The sequence below is a fragment of the Zophobas morio genome, unplaced genomic scaffold (genome assembly GCF_036711695.1).
Source record: "Zophobas morio isolate AGI-343-1 ecotype UQ-CSIRO unplaced genomic scaffold, CSIRO_AGI_Zmor_V1 ptg000286l, whole genome shotgun sequence".
Classification (NCBI taxonomy): Eukaryota; Metazoa; Arthropoda; class Insecta; order Coleoptera; family Tenebrionidae; genus Zophobas; species Zophobas morio.
The window spans coordinates 111224-125082 of record NW_026972390.1 but is presented as its reverse complement, the minus strand read 5'-3'; positions in this window follow the sequence as shown (position 1 = coordinate 125082).

Here is a 13859-nt window from a genome sequence, read left to right as displayed (position 1 = left end):
TCAGATACCCTACGGGCTCGGAAAGTGCAACGAAACCATCAAATTTTAGCTAGAAACTGTATTTTTGTCGATTTTTATTGAATTTGAACTATATTTCAACGTTTTTTGATGGTTCTGAGCCACCAAACACACTTAAAGCATGCAGAATCGACTCAGAATAGGAAAAGGAGACGTTTAGGTCAATTTTATGCATTCTGGCGTTCGTAGATACAAGAAAACTGTTAAAATTCTTCAGAAACGTCACTTTTGAAGTGTTTTCTTGTACTTTTTAGCCAATCAGATACCCTACGGGCTCGGAAAGTGCAACGAAACCATCAAATTTTAGCTAGAAACTGTATTTTTGTCGATTTTTATTGAATTTGAACTATATTTCAACGTTTTTTGATGGTTCTGAGCCACCAAACACACTTAAAGCATGCAGAATCGACTCAGAATAGGAAAAGGAGACGTTTAGGTCAATTTTATGCATTCTGGCGTTCGTAGATACAAGAAAACTGTTAAAATTCTTCAGAAACGTCACTTTTGAAGTGTTTTCTTGTACTTTTAAGCCAATCAGATACCCTACGGGCTCGGAAAGTGCAACGAAACCATCAAATTTTAGCTAGAAACTGTATTTTTGTCGATTTTTATTGAATTTGAACTATATTTCAACGTTTTTTGATGGTTCTGAGCCACCAAACACACTTAAAGCATGCAGAATCGACTCAGAATAGGAAAAGGAGACGTTTAGGTCAATTTTATGCATTCTGGCGTTCGTAGATACAAGAAAACTGTTAAAATTCTTCAGAAACGTCACTTTTGAAGTGTTTTCTTGTACTTTTAAGCCAATCAGATACCCTACGGGCTCGGAAAGTGCAACGAAACCATCAAATTTTAGCTAGAAACTGTATTTTTGTCGATTTTTATTGAATTTGAACTATATTTCAACGTTTTTTGATGGTTCTGAGCCACCAAACACACTTAAAGCATGCAGAATCGACTCAGAATAGGAAAAGGAGACGTTTAGGTCAATTTTATGCATTCTGGCGTTCGTAGATACAAGAAAACTGTTAAAATTCTTCAGAAACGTCACTTTTGAAGTGTTTTCTTGTACTTTTAAGCCAATCAGATACCCTACGGGCTCGGAAAGTGCAACGAAACCATCAAATTTTAGCTAGAAACTGTATTTTTGTCGATTTTTATTGAATTTGAACTATATTTCAACGTTTTTTGATGGTTCTGAGCCACCAAACACACTTAAAGCATGCAGAATCGACTCAGAATAGGAAAAGGAGACGTTTAGGTCAATTTTATGCATTCTGGCGTTCGTAGATACAAGAAAACTGTTAAAATTCTTCAGAAACGTCACTTTTGAAGTGTTTTCTTGTACTTTTAAGCCAATCAGATACCCTACGGGCTCGGAAAGTGCAACGAAACCATCAAATTTTAGCTAGAAACTGTATTTTTGTCGATTTTTATTGAATTTGAACTATATTTCAACGTTTTTTGATGGTTCTGAGCCACCAAACACACTTAAAGCATGCAGAATCGACTCAGAATAGGAAAAGGAGAGGTTTAGGTCAATTTTATGCATTCTGGCGTTCGTAGATACAAGAAAACTGTTAAAATTCTTCAGAAACGTCACTTTTGAAGTGTTTTCTTGTACTTTTAAGCCAATCAGATACCCTACGGGCTCGGAAAGTGCAACGAAACCATCAAATTTTAGCTAGAAACTGTATTTTTGTCGATTTTTATTGAATTTGAACTATATTTCAACGTTTTTTGATGGTTCTGAGCCACCAAACACACTTAAAGCATGCAGAATCGACTCAGAATAGGAAAAGGAGACGTTTAGGTCAATTTTATGCATTCTGGCGTTCGTAGATACAAGAAAACTGTTAAAATTCTTCAGAAACGTCACTTTTGAAGTGTTTTCTTGTACTTTTAAGCCAATCAGATACCCTACGGGCTCGGAAAGTGCAACGAAACCATCAAATTTTAGCTAGAAACTGTATTTTTGTCGATTTTTATTGAATTTGAACTATATTTCAACGTTTTTTGATGGTTCTGAGCCACCAAACACACTTAAAGCATGCAGAATCGACTCAGAATAGGAAAAGGAGACGTTTAGGTCAATTTTATGCATTCTGGCGTTCGTAGATACAAGAAAACTGTTAAAATTCTTCAGAAACGTCACTTTTGAAGTGTTTTCTTGTACTTTTAAGCCAATCAGATACCCTACGGGCTCGGAAAGTGCAACGAAACCATCAAATTTTAGCTAGAAACTGTATTTTTGTCGATTTTTATTGAATTTGAACTATATTTCAACGTTTTTTGATGGTTCTGAGCCACCAAACACACTTAAAGCATGCAGAATCGACTCAGAATAGGAAAAGGAGACGTTTAGGTCAATTTTATGCATTCTGGCGTTCGTAGATACAAGAAAACTGTTAAAATTCTTCAGAAATGTCACTTTTGAAGTGTTTTCTTGTACTTTTAAGCCAATCAGATACCCTACGGGCTCGGAAAGTGCAACGAAACCATCAAATTTTAGCTAGAAACTGTATTTTTGTCGATTTTTATTGAATTTGAACTATATTTCAACGTTTTTTGATGGTTCTGAGCCACCAAACACACCTAAAGCATGCAGAATCGACTCAGAATAGGAAAAGGAGACGTTTAGGTCAATTTTATGCATTCTGGCGTTCGTAGATACAAGAAAACTGTTAAAATTCTTCAGAAACGTCACTTTTGAAATGTTTTCTTGTACTTTTAAGCCAATCAGATACCCAACGGGCTCGGAAAGTGCAACGAAACCATCAAATTTTAGCTAGAAACTGTATTTTTGTCGATTTTTATTGAATTTGAACTATATTTCAACGTTTTTTGATGGTTCTGAGCCACCAAATACACTTAAAGCATGCAGAATCGACTCAAAATAGGAAAAGGAGACGTTTAGGTCAATTTTATGCATTCTGGCGTTCGTAGATACAAGAAAACTGTTAAAATTCTTCAGAAACGTCACTTTTGAAGTGTTTTCTTGTACTTTTAAGCCAATCAGATACCCAACGGGCTCGGAAAGTGCAACGAAACCATCAAATTTTAGCTAGAAACTGTATTTTGTCGATTTTTATAGAATTTGAACTATATTTCAACGTTTTTTGATGGTTCTGAGCCACCAAACACACTTAAAGCATGCAGAATCGACTCAGAATAGGAAAAGGAGACGTTTAGGTCAATTTTATGCATTCTGGCGTTCGTAGATACAAGAAAACTGTTAAAATTCTTCAGAAACGTCACTTTTGAAGTGTTTTCTTGTACTTTTAAGCCAATCAGATACCCTACGGGCTCGGAAAGTGCAACGAAACCATCAAATTTTGGCTAGAAACTGTATTTTTGTCGATTTTTATTGAATTTGAACTATATTTCAACGTTTTTTGATGGTTCTGAGCCACCAAACACACTTAAAGCATGCAGAATCGACTCGGAATAGGAAAAGGAGACGTTTAGGTCAATTTTATGCATTCTGGCGTTCGTAGATACAAGAAAACTGTTAAAATTCTTCAGAAACGTCACTTTTGAAGTGTTTTCTTGTACTTTTAAGCCAATCAGATACCCTACGGGCTCGGAAAGTGCAACGAAACCATCAAATTTTAGCTAGAAACTGTATTTTTGTCGATTTTTATTGAATTTGAACTATATTTCAACGTTTTTTGATGGTTCTGAGCCACCAAACACACTTAAAGCATGCAGAATCGACTCAGAATAGGAAAAGGAGACGTTTAGGTCAATTTTATGCATTCTGGCGTTCGTAGATACAAGAAAACTGTTAAAATTCTTCAGAAACGTCACTTTTGAAGTGTTTTCTTTTACTTTTAAGCCAATCAGATACCCTACGGGCTCGGAAAGTGCAACGAAACCATCAAATTTTAGCTAGAAACTGTATCTTTGTCGATTTTTATTGAATTTGAACTATATTTCAACGTTTTTTGATGGTTCTGAGCCACCAAACACACTTAAAGCATGCAGAATCGAATCAGAATAGGAAAAGGAGAGGTTTAGGTCAATTTTATGCATTCTGGCATTCGTAGATACAAGAAAACTGTTAAAATTCTTCAGAAACGTCACTTTTGAAGTGTTTTCTTGTACTTTTAAGCCAATCAGATACCCTACGGGCTCGGAAAGTGTAACGAAACCATCAAATTTTAGCTAGAAACTGTATTTTTGTCGATTTTTATTGAATTTGAACTATATTTCAACGTTTTTTGATGGTTCTGAGCCACCAAACACACTTAAAGCATGCAGAAACGACTCAGAATAGGAAAAGGAGACGTTTAGGTCAATTTTATGCATTCTGGCGTTCGTAGACACAAGAAAACTGTTAAAATTCTTCAGAAACGTCACTTTTGAAGTGTTTTCTTGTACTTTTAAGCCAATCAGATACCCTACGGGCTCGGAAAGTGCAACGAAACCATCAAATTTTAGCTAGAAACTGTATTTTTGTCGATCTTTATTGAATTTGAACTATATTTCAACGTTTTTTGATGGTTCTGAGCCACCAAACACACTTAAAGCATGCAGAATCGACTCAGAATAGGAAAAGGAGATGTTTAGGTCAATTTTATGCATTCTGGCGTTCGTAGATACAAGAACACTGTTAAAATTCTTCAGAAACGTCACTTTTGAAATGTTTTCTTGTACTTTTAAGCCAATCAGATACCCTACGGGCTCGGAAAGTGCAACGAAACCATCAAATTTTAGCTAGAAACTGTATTTTTGTCGATTTTTATTGAATTTGAACTATATTTCAACGTTTTTTGATGGTTCTGAGCCACCAAACACACTTAAAGCATGCAGAATCGACTCAGAATAGGAAAAGGAGACGTTTAGGTCAATTTTATGCATTCTGGCGTTCGTAGATACAAGAAAACTGTTAAAATTCTTCAGAAACGTCACTTTTGAAGTGTTTTCTTGTACTTTTAAGCCAATCAGATACCCTACGGGCTCGGAAAGTGCAACGAAACCATCAAATTTTAGCTAGAAACTGTATTTTTGTCGATTTTTATTGAATTTGAACTATATTTCAACGTTTTTTGATGGTTCTGAGCCACCAAACACACTTAAAGCATGCAGAATCGACTCAGAATAGGAAAAGGAGACGTTTAGGTCAATTTTATGCATTCTGGCGTTCGTAGATACAAGAAAACTGTTAAAATTCTTCAGAAACGTCACTTTTGAAGTGTTTTCTTGTACTTTTAAGCCAATCAGATACCCTACGGGCTCGGAAAGTGCAACGAAACCATCAAATTTTAGCTAGAAACTGTATTTTTGTCGATTTTTATTGAATTTGAACTATATTTCAACGTTTTTTGATGGTTCTGAGCCACCAAACACACTTAAAGCATGCAGAATCGACTCAGAATAGGAAAAGGAGACGTTTAGGTCAATTTTATGCATTCTGGCGTTCGTAGATACAAGAAAACTGTTAAAATTCTTCAGAAACGTCACTTTTGAAGTGTTTTCTTGTACTTTTAAGCCAATCAGATACCCTACGGGCTCGGAAAGTGCAACGAAACCATCAAATTTTAGCTAGAAACTGTATTTTTGTCGATTTTTATTGAATTTGAACTATATTTCAACGTTTTTTGATGGTTCTGAGCCACCAAACACACTTAAAGCATGCAGAATCGACTCAGAATAGGAAAAGGAGACGTTTAGGTCAATTTTATGCATTCTGGCGTTCGTAGATACAAGAAAACTGTTAAAATTCTTCAGAAACGTCACTTTTGAAGTGTTTTCTTGTACTTTTAAGCCAATCAGATACCCTACGGGCTCGGAAAGTGCAACGAAACCATCAAATTTTAGCTAGAAACTGTATTTTTGTCGATTTTTATTGAATTTGAACTATATTTCAACGTTTTTTGATGGTTCTGAGCCACCAAACACACTTAAAGCATGCCGAATCGACTCAGAATAGGAAAAGGAGACGTTTAGGTCAAATTTATGCATTCTGGCGTTCGTAGACACAAGAAAACTGTTAAAATTCTTCAGAAACGTCACTTTTGAAGTGTTTTCTTGTACTTTTAAGCCAATCAGATACCCTACGGGCTCGGAAAGTGCAACGAAACCATCAAATTTTAGCTAGAAACTGTATTTTTGTCGATTTTTATTGAATTTGAACTATATTTCAACGTTTTTTGATGGTTCTGAGCCCACAAACACACTTAAAGCATGCAGAATCGACTCAGAATAGGAAAAGGAGACGTTTAGGTCAATTTTATGCATTCTGGCGTTCGTAGATACAAGAAAACTGTTAAAATTCTTCAGAAACGTCACTTTTGAAGTGTTTTCTTGTACTTTTAAGCCAATCAGATACCCTACGGGCTCGGAGAGTGCAACGAAACCATCAAATTTTAGCTAGAAACTGTATTTTTGTCGATTTTTATTCAATTTGAACTATATTTCAACGTTTTTTGATGGTTCTGAGCCACCAAACACACTTAAAGCATGCAGAATCGACTCAGAATAGGAAAAGGAGACGTTTAGGTCAATTTTATGCATTCTGGCGTTCGTAGATACAAGAAAACTGTTAAAATTCTTCAGAAACGTCACTTTTGAAGTGTTTTCTTGTACTTTTAAGCCAATCAGATACCCTACGGGCTCGGAAAGTGCAACGAAACCATCAAATTTTAGCTAGAAACTGTATTTTTGTCGATTTTTATTGAATTTGAACTATATTTCAACGTTTTTTGATGGTTCTGAGCCACCAAACACACTTAAAGCATGCAGAATCGACTCAGAATAGGAAAAGGAGACGTTTAGGTCAATTTTATGCATTCTGGCGTTCGTAGATACAAGAAAACTGTTAAAATTCTTCAGAAACGTCACTTTTGAAGTGTTTTCTTGTCCTTTTAAGCCAATCAGATACCCAACGGGCTCGGAAAGTGCAACGAAACCATCAAATTTTAGCTAGAAACTGTATTTTGTCGATTTTTATTGAATTTGAACTATATTTCAACGTTTTTTGATGGTTCTGAGCCACCAAACACACTTAAAGCATGCAGAATCGACTCAGAATAGGAAAAGGAGACGTTTAGGTCAATTTTATGCATTCTGGCGTTCGTAGATACAAGAAAACTGTTAAAATTCTTCAGAAACGTCACTTTTGAAGTGTTTTCTTGTACTTTTAAGCCAATCAGATACCCTACGGGCTCGGAAAGTGCAACGAAACCATCAAATTTTAGCTAGAAACTGTATTTTTGTCGATTTTTATTGAATTTGAACTATATTTCAACGTTTTTTGATGGTTCTGAGCCACCAAACACACTTAAAGCATGCCGAATCGACTCAGAATAGGAAAAGGAGACGTTTAGGTCAAATTTATGCATTCTGGCGTTCGTAGACACAAGAAAACTGTTAAAATTCTTCAGAAACGTCACTTTTGAAGTGTTTTCTTGTACTTTTAAGCCAATCAGATACCCTACGGGCTCGGAAAGTGCAACGAAACCATCAAATTTTAGCTAGAAACTGTATTTTTGTCGATTTTTATTGAATTTGAACTATATTTCAACGTTTTTTGATGGTTCTGAGCCACCAAACACACTTAAAGCATGCAGAATCGACTCAGAATAGGAAAAGGAGACGTTTAGGTCAATTTTATGCATTCTGGCGTTCGTAGATACAAGAAAACTGTTAAAATTCTTCAGAAACGTCACTTTTGAAGTGTTTTCTTGTACTTTTAAGCCAATCAGATACCCTACGGGCTCGGAGAGTGCAACGAAACCATCAAATTTTAGCTAGAAACTGTATTTTTGTCGATTTTTATTCAATTTGAACTATATTTCAACGTTTTTTGATGGTTCTGAGCCACCAAACACACTTAAAGCATGCAGAATCGACTCAGAATAGGAAAAGGAGACGTTTAGGTCAATTTTATGCATTCTGGCGTTCGTAGATACAAGAAAACTGTTAAAATTCTTCAGAAACGTCACTTTTGAAGTGTTTTCTTGTACTTTTAAGCCAATCAGATACCCTACGGGCTCGGAAAGTGCAACGAAACCATCAAATTTTAGCTAGAAACTGTATTTTTGTCGATTTTTATTGAATTTGAACTATATTTCAACGTTTTTTGATGGTTCTGAGCCACCAAACACACTTAAAGCATGCAGAATCGACTCAGAATAGGAAAAGGAGACGTTTAGGTCAATTTTATGCATTCTGGCGTTCGTAGATACAAGAAAACTGTTAAAATTCTTCAGAAACCTCACTTTTGAAGTGTTTTCTTGTCCTTTTAAGCCAATCAGATACCCTACGGGCTCGGAAAGTGCAACGAAACCATCAAATTTTAGCTAGAAACTGTATTTTTGTCGATTTTTATTGAATTTGAACTATATTTCAAAGTTTTTTGATGGTTCTGAGCCACCAAACACACTTAAAGCATGCAGAATCGACTCAGAATAGGAAAAGGAGACGTTTAGGTCAATTTTATGCATTCTGGCGTTCGTAGATACAAGAAAACTGTTAAAATTCTTCAGAAACGTCACTTTTGAAGTGTTTTCTTGTACTTTTAAGCCAATCAGATACCCTACGGGCTCGGAAAGTGCAACGAAACCATCAAATTTTAGCTAGAAACTGTATTTTTGTCGATTTTTATTGAATTTGAACTATATTTCAACGTTTTTTGATGGTTCTGAGCCACCAAACACACTTAAAGCATGCAGAATCGACTCAGAATAGGAAAAGGAGACGTTTAGGTCAATTTTATGCATTCTGGCGTTCGTAGATACAAGAAAACTGTTAAAATTCTTCAGAAACGTCACTTTTGAAGTGTTTTCTTGTACTTTTAAGCCAATCAGATACCCTACGGGCTCGGAAAGTGCAACGAACCCATCAAATTTTAGCTAGAAACTGTATTTTTGTCGATTTTTATTGAATTTGAACTATATTTCAACGTTTTTTGATGGTTCTGAGCCACCAAACACACTTAAAGCATGCAGAATCGACTCAGAATAGGAAAAGGAGACGTTTAGGTCAATTTTATGCATTCTGGCGTTCGTAGATACAAGAAAACTGTTAAAATTCTTCAGAAACGTCACTTTTGAAGTGTTTTCTTGTACTTTTAAGCCAATCAGATACCCTACGGGCTCGGAAAGTGCAACGAAACCATCAAATTTTAGCTAGAAACTGTATTTTTGTCGATTTTTATTGAATTTGAACTATATTTCAACGTTTTTTGATGGTTCTGAGCCACCAAACACACTTAAAGCATGCAGAATCGACTCAGAATAGGAAAAGGAGACGTTTAGGTCAATTTTATGCATTCTGGCGTTCGTAGATACAAGAAAACTGTTAAAATTCTTCAGAAATGTCACTTTTGAAGTGTTTTCTTGTACTTTTAAGCCAATCAGATACCCTACGGGCTCGGAAAGTGCAACGAAACCATCAAATTTTAGCTAGAAACTGTATTTTTGTCGATTTTTATTGAATTTGAACTATATTTCAACGTTTTTTGATGGTTCTGAGCCACCAAACACACCTAAAGCATGCAGAATCGACTCAGAATAGGAAAAGGAGACGTTTAGGTCAATTTTATGCATTCTGGCGTTCGTAGATACAAGAAAACTGTTAAAATTCTTCAGAAACGTCACTTTTGAAATGTTTTCTTGTACTTTTAAGCCAATCAGATACCCAACGGACTCGGAAAGTGCAACGAAACCATCAAATTTTAGCTAGAAACTGTATTTTTGTCGATTTTTATTGAATTTGAACTATATTTCAACGTTTTTTGATGGTTCTGAGCCACCAAATACACTTAAAGCATGCAGAATCGACTCAAAATAGGAAAAGGAGACGTTTAGGTCAATTTTATGCATTCTGGCGTTCGTAGATACAAGAAAACTGTTAAAATTCTTCAGAAACCTCACTTTTGAAGTGTTTTCTTGTCCTTTTAAGCCAATCAGATACCCTACGGGCTCGGAAAGTGCAACGAAACCATCAAATTTTAGCTAGAAACTGTATTTTTGTCGATTTTTATTGAATTTGAACTATATTTCAAAGTTTTTTGATGGTTCTGAGCCACCAAACACACTTAAAGCATGCAGAATCGACTCAGAATAGGAAAAGGAGACGTTTAGGTCAATTTTATGCATTCTGGCGTTCGTAGATACAAGAAAACTGTTAAAATTCTTCAGAAACGTCACTTTTGAAGTGTTTTCTTGTACTTTTAAGCCAATCAGATACCCTACGGGCTCGGAAAGTGCAACGAAACCATCAAATTTTAGCTAGAAACTGTATTTTTGTCGATTTTTATTGAATTTGAACTATATTTCAACGTTTTTTGATGGTTCTGAGCCACCAAACACACTTAAAGCATGCAGAATCGACTCAGAATAGGAAAAGGAGACGTTTAGGTCAATTTTATGCATTCTGGCGTTCGTAGATACAAGAAAACTGTTAAAATTCTTCAGAAACGTCACTTTTGAAGTGTTTTCTTGTACTTTTAAGCCAATCAGATACCCTACGGGCTCGGAAAGTGCAACGAACCCATCAAATTTTAGCTAGAAACTGTATTTTTGTCGATTTTTATTGAATTTGAACTATATTTCAACGTTTTTGATGGTTCTGAGCCACCAAACACACTTAAAGCATGCAGAATCGACTCAGAATAGGAAAAGGAGACGTTTAGGTCAATTTTATGCATTCTGGCGTTCGTAGATACAAGAAAACTGTTAAAATTCTTCAGAAACGTCACTTTTGAAGTGTTTTCTTGTACTTTTAAGCCAATCAGATACCCTACGGGCTCGGAAAGTGCAACGAAACCATCAAATTTTAGCTAGAAACTGTATTTTTGTCGATTTTTATTGAATTTGAACTATATTTCAACGTTTTTTGATGGTTCTGAGCCACCAAACACACTTAAAAAGCATGCAGAATCGACTCAGAATAGGAAAAGGAGACGTTTAGGTCAATTTTATGCATTCTGGCGTTCGTAGATACAAGAAAACTGTTAAAATTCTTCAGAAATGTCACTTTTGAAGTGTTTTCTTGTACTTTTAAGCCAATCAGATACCCTACGGGCTCGGAAAGTGCAACGAAACCATCAAATTTTAGCTAGAAACTGTATTTTTGTCGATTTTTATTGAATTTGAACTATATTTCAACGTTTTTTGATGGTTCTGAGCCACCAAACACACCTAAAGCATGCAGAATCGACTCAGAATAGGAAAAGGAGACGTTTAGGTCAATTTTATGCATTCTGGCGTTCGTAGATACAAGAAAACTGTTAAAATTCTTCAGAAACGTCACTTTTGAAATGTTTTCTTGTACTTTTAAGCCAATCAGATACCCAACGGGCTCGGAAAGTGCAACGAAACCATCAAATTTTAGCTAGAAACTGTATTTTTGTCGATTTTTATTGAATTTGAACTATATTTCAACGTTTTTTGATGGTTCTGAGCCACCAAATACACTTAAAGCATGCAGAATCGACTCAAAATAGGAAAAGGAGACGTTTAGGTCAATTTTATGCATTCTGGCGTTCGTAGATACAAGAAAACTGTTAAAATTCTTCAGAAACTTCACTTTTGAAGTGTTTTCTTGTACTTTTAAGCCAATCAGATACCCAACGGGCTCGGAAAGTGCAACGAAACCATCAAATTTTAGCTAGAAACTGTATTTTTGTCGATTTTTATTGAATTTGAACTATATTTCAACGTTTTTTGATGGTTCTGAGCCACCAAACACACTTAAAGCATGCAGAATCGACTCAGAATAGGAAAAGGAGACGTTTAGGTCAATTTTATGCATTCTGGCGTTCGTAGATACAAGAAAACTGTTAAAATTCTTCAGAAACGTCACTTTTGAAGTGTTTTCTTGTACTTTTAAGCCAATCAGATACCCTACGGGCTCGGAAAGTGCAACGAAACCATCAAATTTTGGCTAGAAACTGTATTTTTGTCGATTTTTATTGAATTTGAACTATATTTCAACGTTTTTTGATGGTTCTGAGCCACCAAACACACTTAAAGCATGCAGAATCGACTCGGAATAGGAAAAGGAGACGTTTAGGTCAATTTTATGCATTCTGGCGTTCGTAGATACAAGAAAACTGCTAAAATTCTTCAGAAACGTCACTTTTGAAGTGTTTTCTTGTACTTTTAAGCCAATCAGATACCCTACGGGCTCGGAAAGTGCAACGAAACCATCAAATTTTAGCTAGAAACTGTATTTTTGTCGATTTTTATTGAATTTGAACTATATTTCAACGTTTTTTGATGGTTCTGAGCCACCAAACACACTTAAAGCATGCAGAATCGACTCAGAATAGGAAAAGGAGACGTTTAGGTCAATTTTATGCATTCTGGCGTTCGTAGATACAAGAAAACTGTTAAAATTCTTCAGAAACGTCACTTTTGAAGTGTTTTCTTTTACTTTTAAGCCAATCAGATACCCTACGGGCTCGGAAAGTGCAACGAAACCATCAAATTTTAGCTAGAAACTGTATCTTTGTCGATTTTTATTGAATTTGAACTATATTTCAAAGTTTTTTGATGGTTCTGAGCCACCAAACACACTTAAAGCATGCAGAATCGACTCAGAATAGGAAAAGGAGAGGTTTAGGTCAATTTTATGCATTCTGGCATTCGTAGATACAAGAAAACTGTTAAAATTCTTCAGAAACGTCACTTTTGAAGTGTTTTCTTGTACTTTTAAGCCAATCAGATACCCTACGGGCTCGGAAAGTGTAACGAAACCATCAAATTTTAGCTAGAAACTGTATTTTTGTCGATTTTTATTGAATTTGAACTATATTTCAACGTTTTTTGATGGTTCTGAGCCACCAAACACACTTAAAGCATGCAGAAACGACTCAGAATAGGAAAAGGAGACGTTTAGGTCAATTTTATGCATTCTGGCGTTCGTAGACACAAGAAAACTGTTAAAATTCTTCAGAAACGTCACTTTTGAAGTGTTTTCTTGTACTTTTAAGCCAATCAGATACCCTACGGGCTCGGAAAGTGCAACGAAACCATCAAATTTTAGCTAGAAACTGTATTTTTGTCGATCTTTATTGAATTTGAACTATATTTCAACGTTTTTTGATGGTTCTGAGCCACCAAACACACTTAAAGCATGCAGAATCGACTCAGAATAGGAAAAGGAGATGTTTAGGTCAATTTTATGCATTCTGGCGTTCGTAGATACAAGAACACTGTTAAAATTCTTCAGAAACGTCACTTTTGAAATGTTTTCTTGTACTTTTAAGCCAATCAGATACCCTACGGGCTCGGAAAGTGCAACGAAACCATCAAATTTTAGCTAGAAACTGTATTTTTGTCGATTTTTATTGAATTTGAACTATATTTCAACGTTTTTTGATGGTTCTGAGCCACCAAACACACTTAAAGCATGCAGAATCGACTCAGAATAGGAAAAGGAGACGTTTAGGTCAATTTTATGCATTCTGGCGTTCGTAGATACAAGAAAACTGTTAAAATTCTTCAGAAACGTCACTTTTGAAGTGTTTTCTTGTACTTTTAAGCCAATCAGATACCCTACGGGCTCGGAAAGTGCAACGAAACCATCAAATTTTAGCTAGAAACTGTATTTTTGTCGATTTTTATTGAATTTGAACTATATTTCAACGTTTTTTGATGGTTCTGAGCCACCAAACACACTTAAAGCATGCAGAATCGACTCAGAATAGGAAAAGGAGACGTTTAGGTCAATTTTATGCATTCTGGCGTTCGTAGATACAAGAAAACTGTTAAAATTCTTCAGAAACGTCACTTTTGAAGTGTTTTCTTGTACTTTTAAGCCAATCAGATACCCTACGGGCTCGGAAAGTGCAACGAAACCATCAAATTTTAGCTAGAAACTGT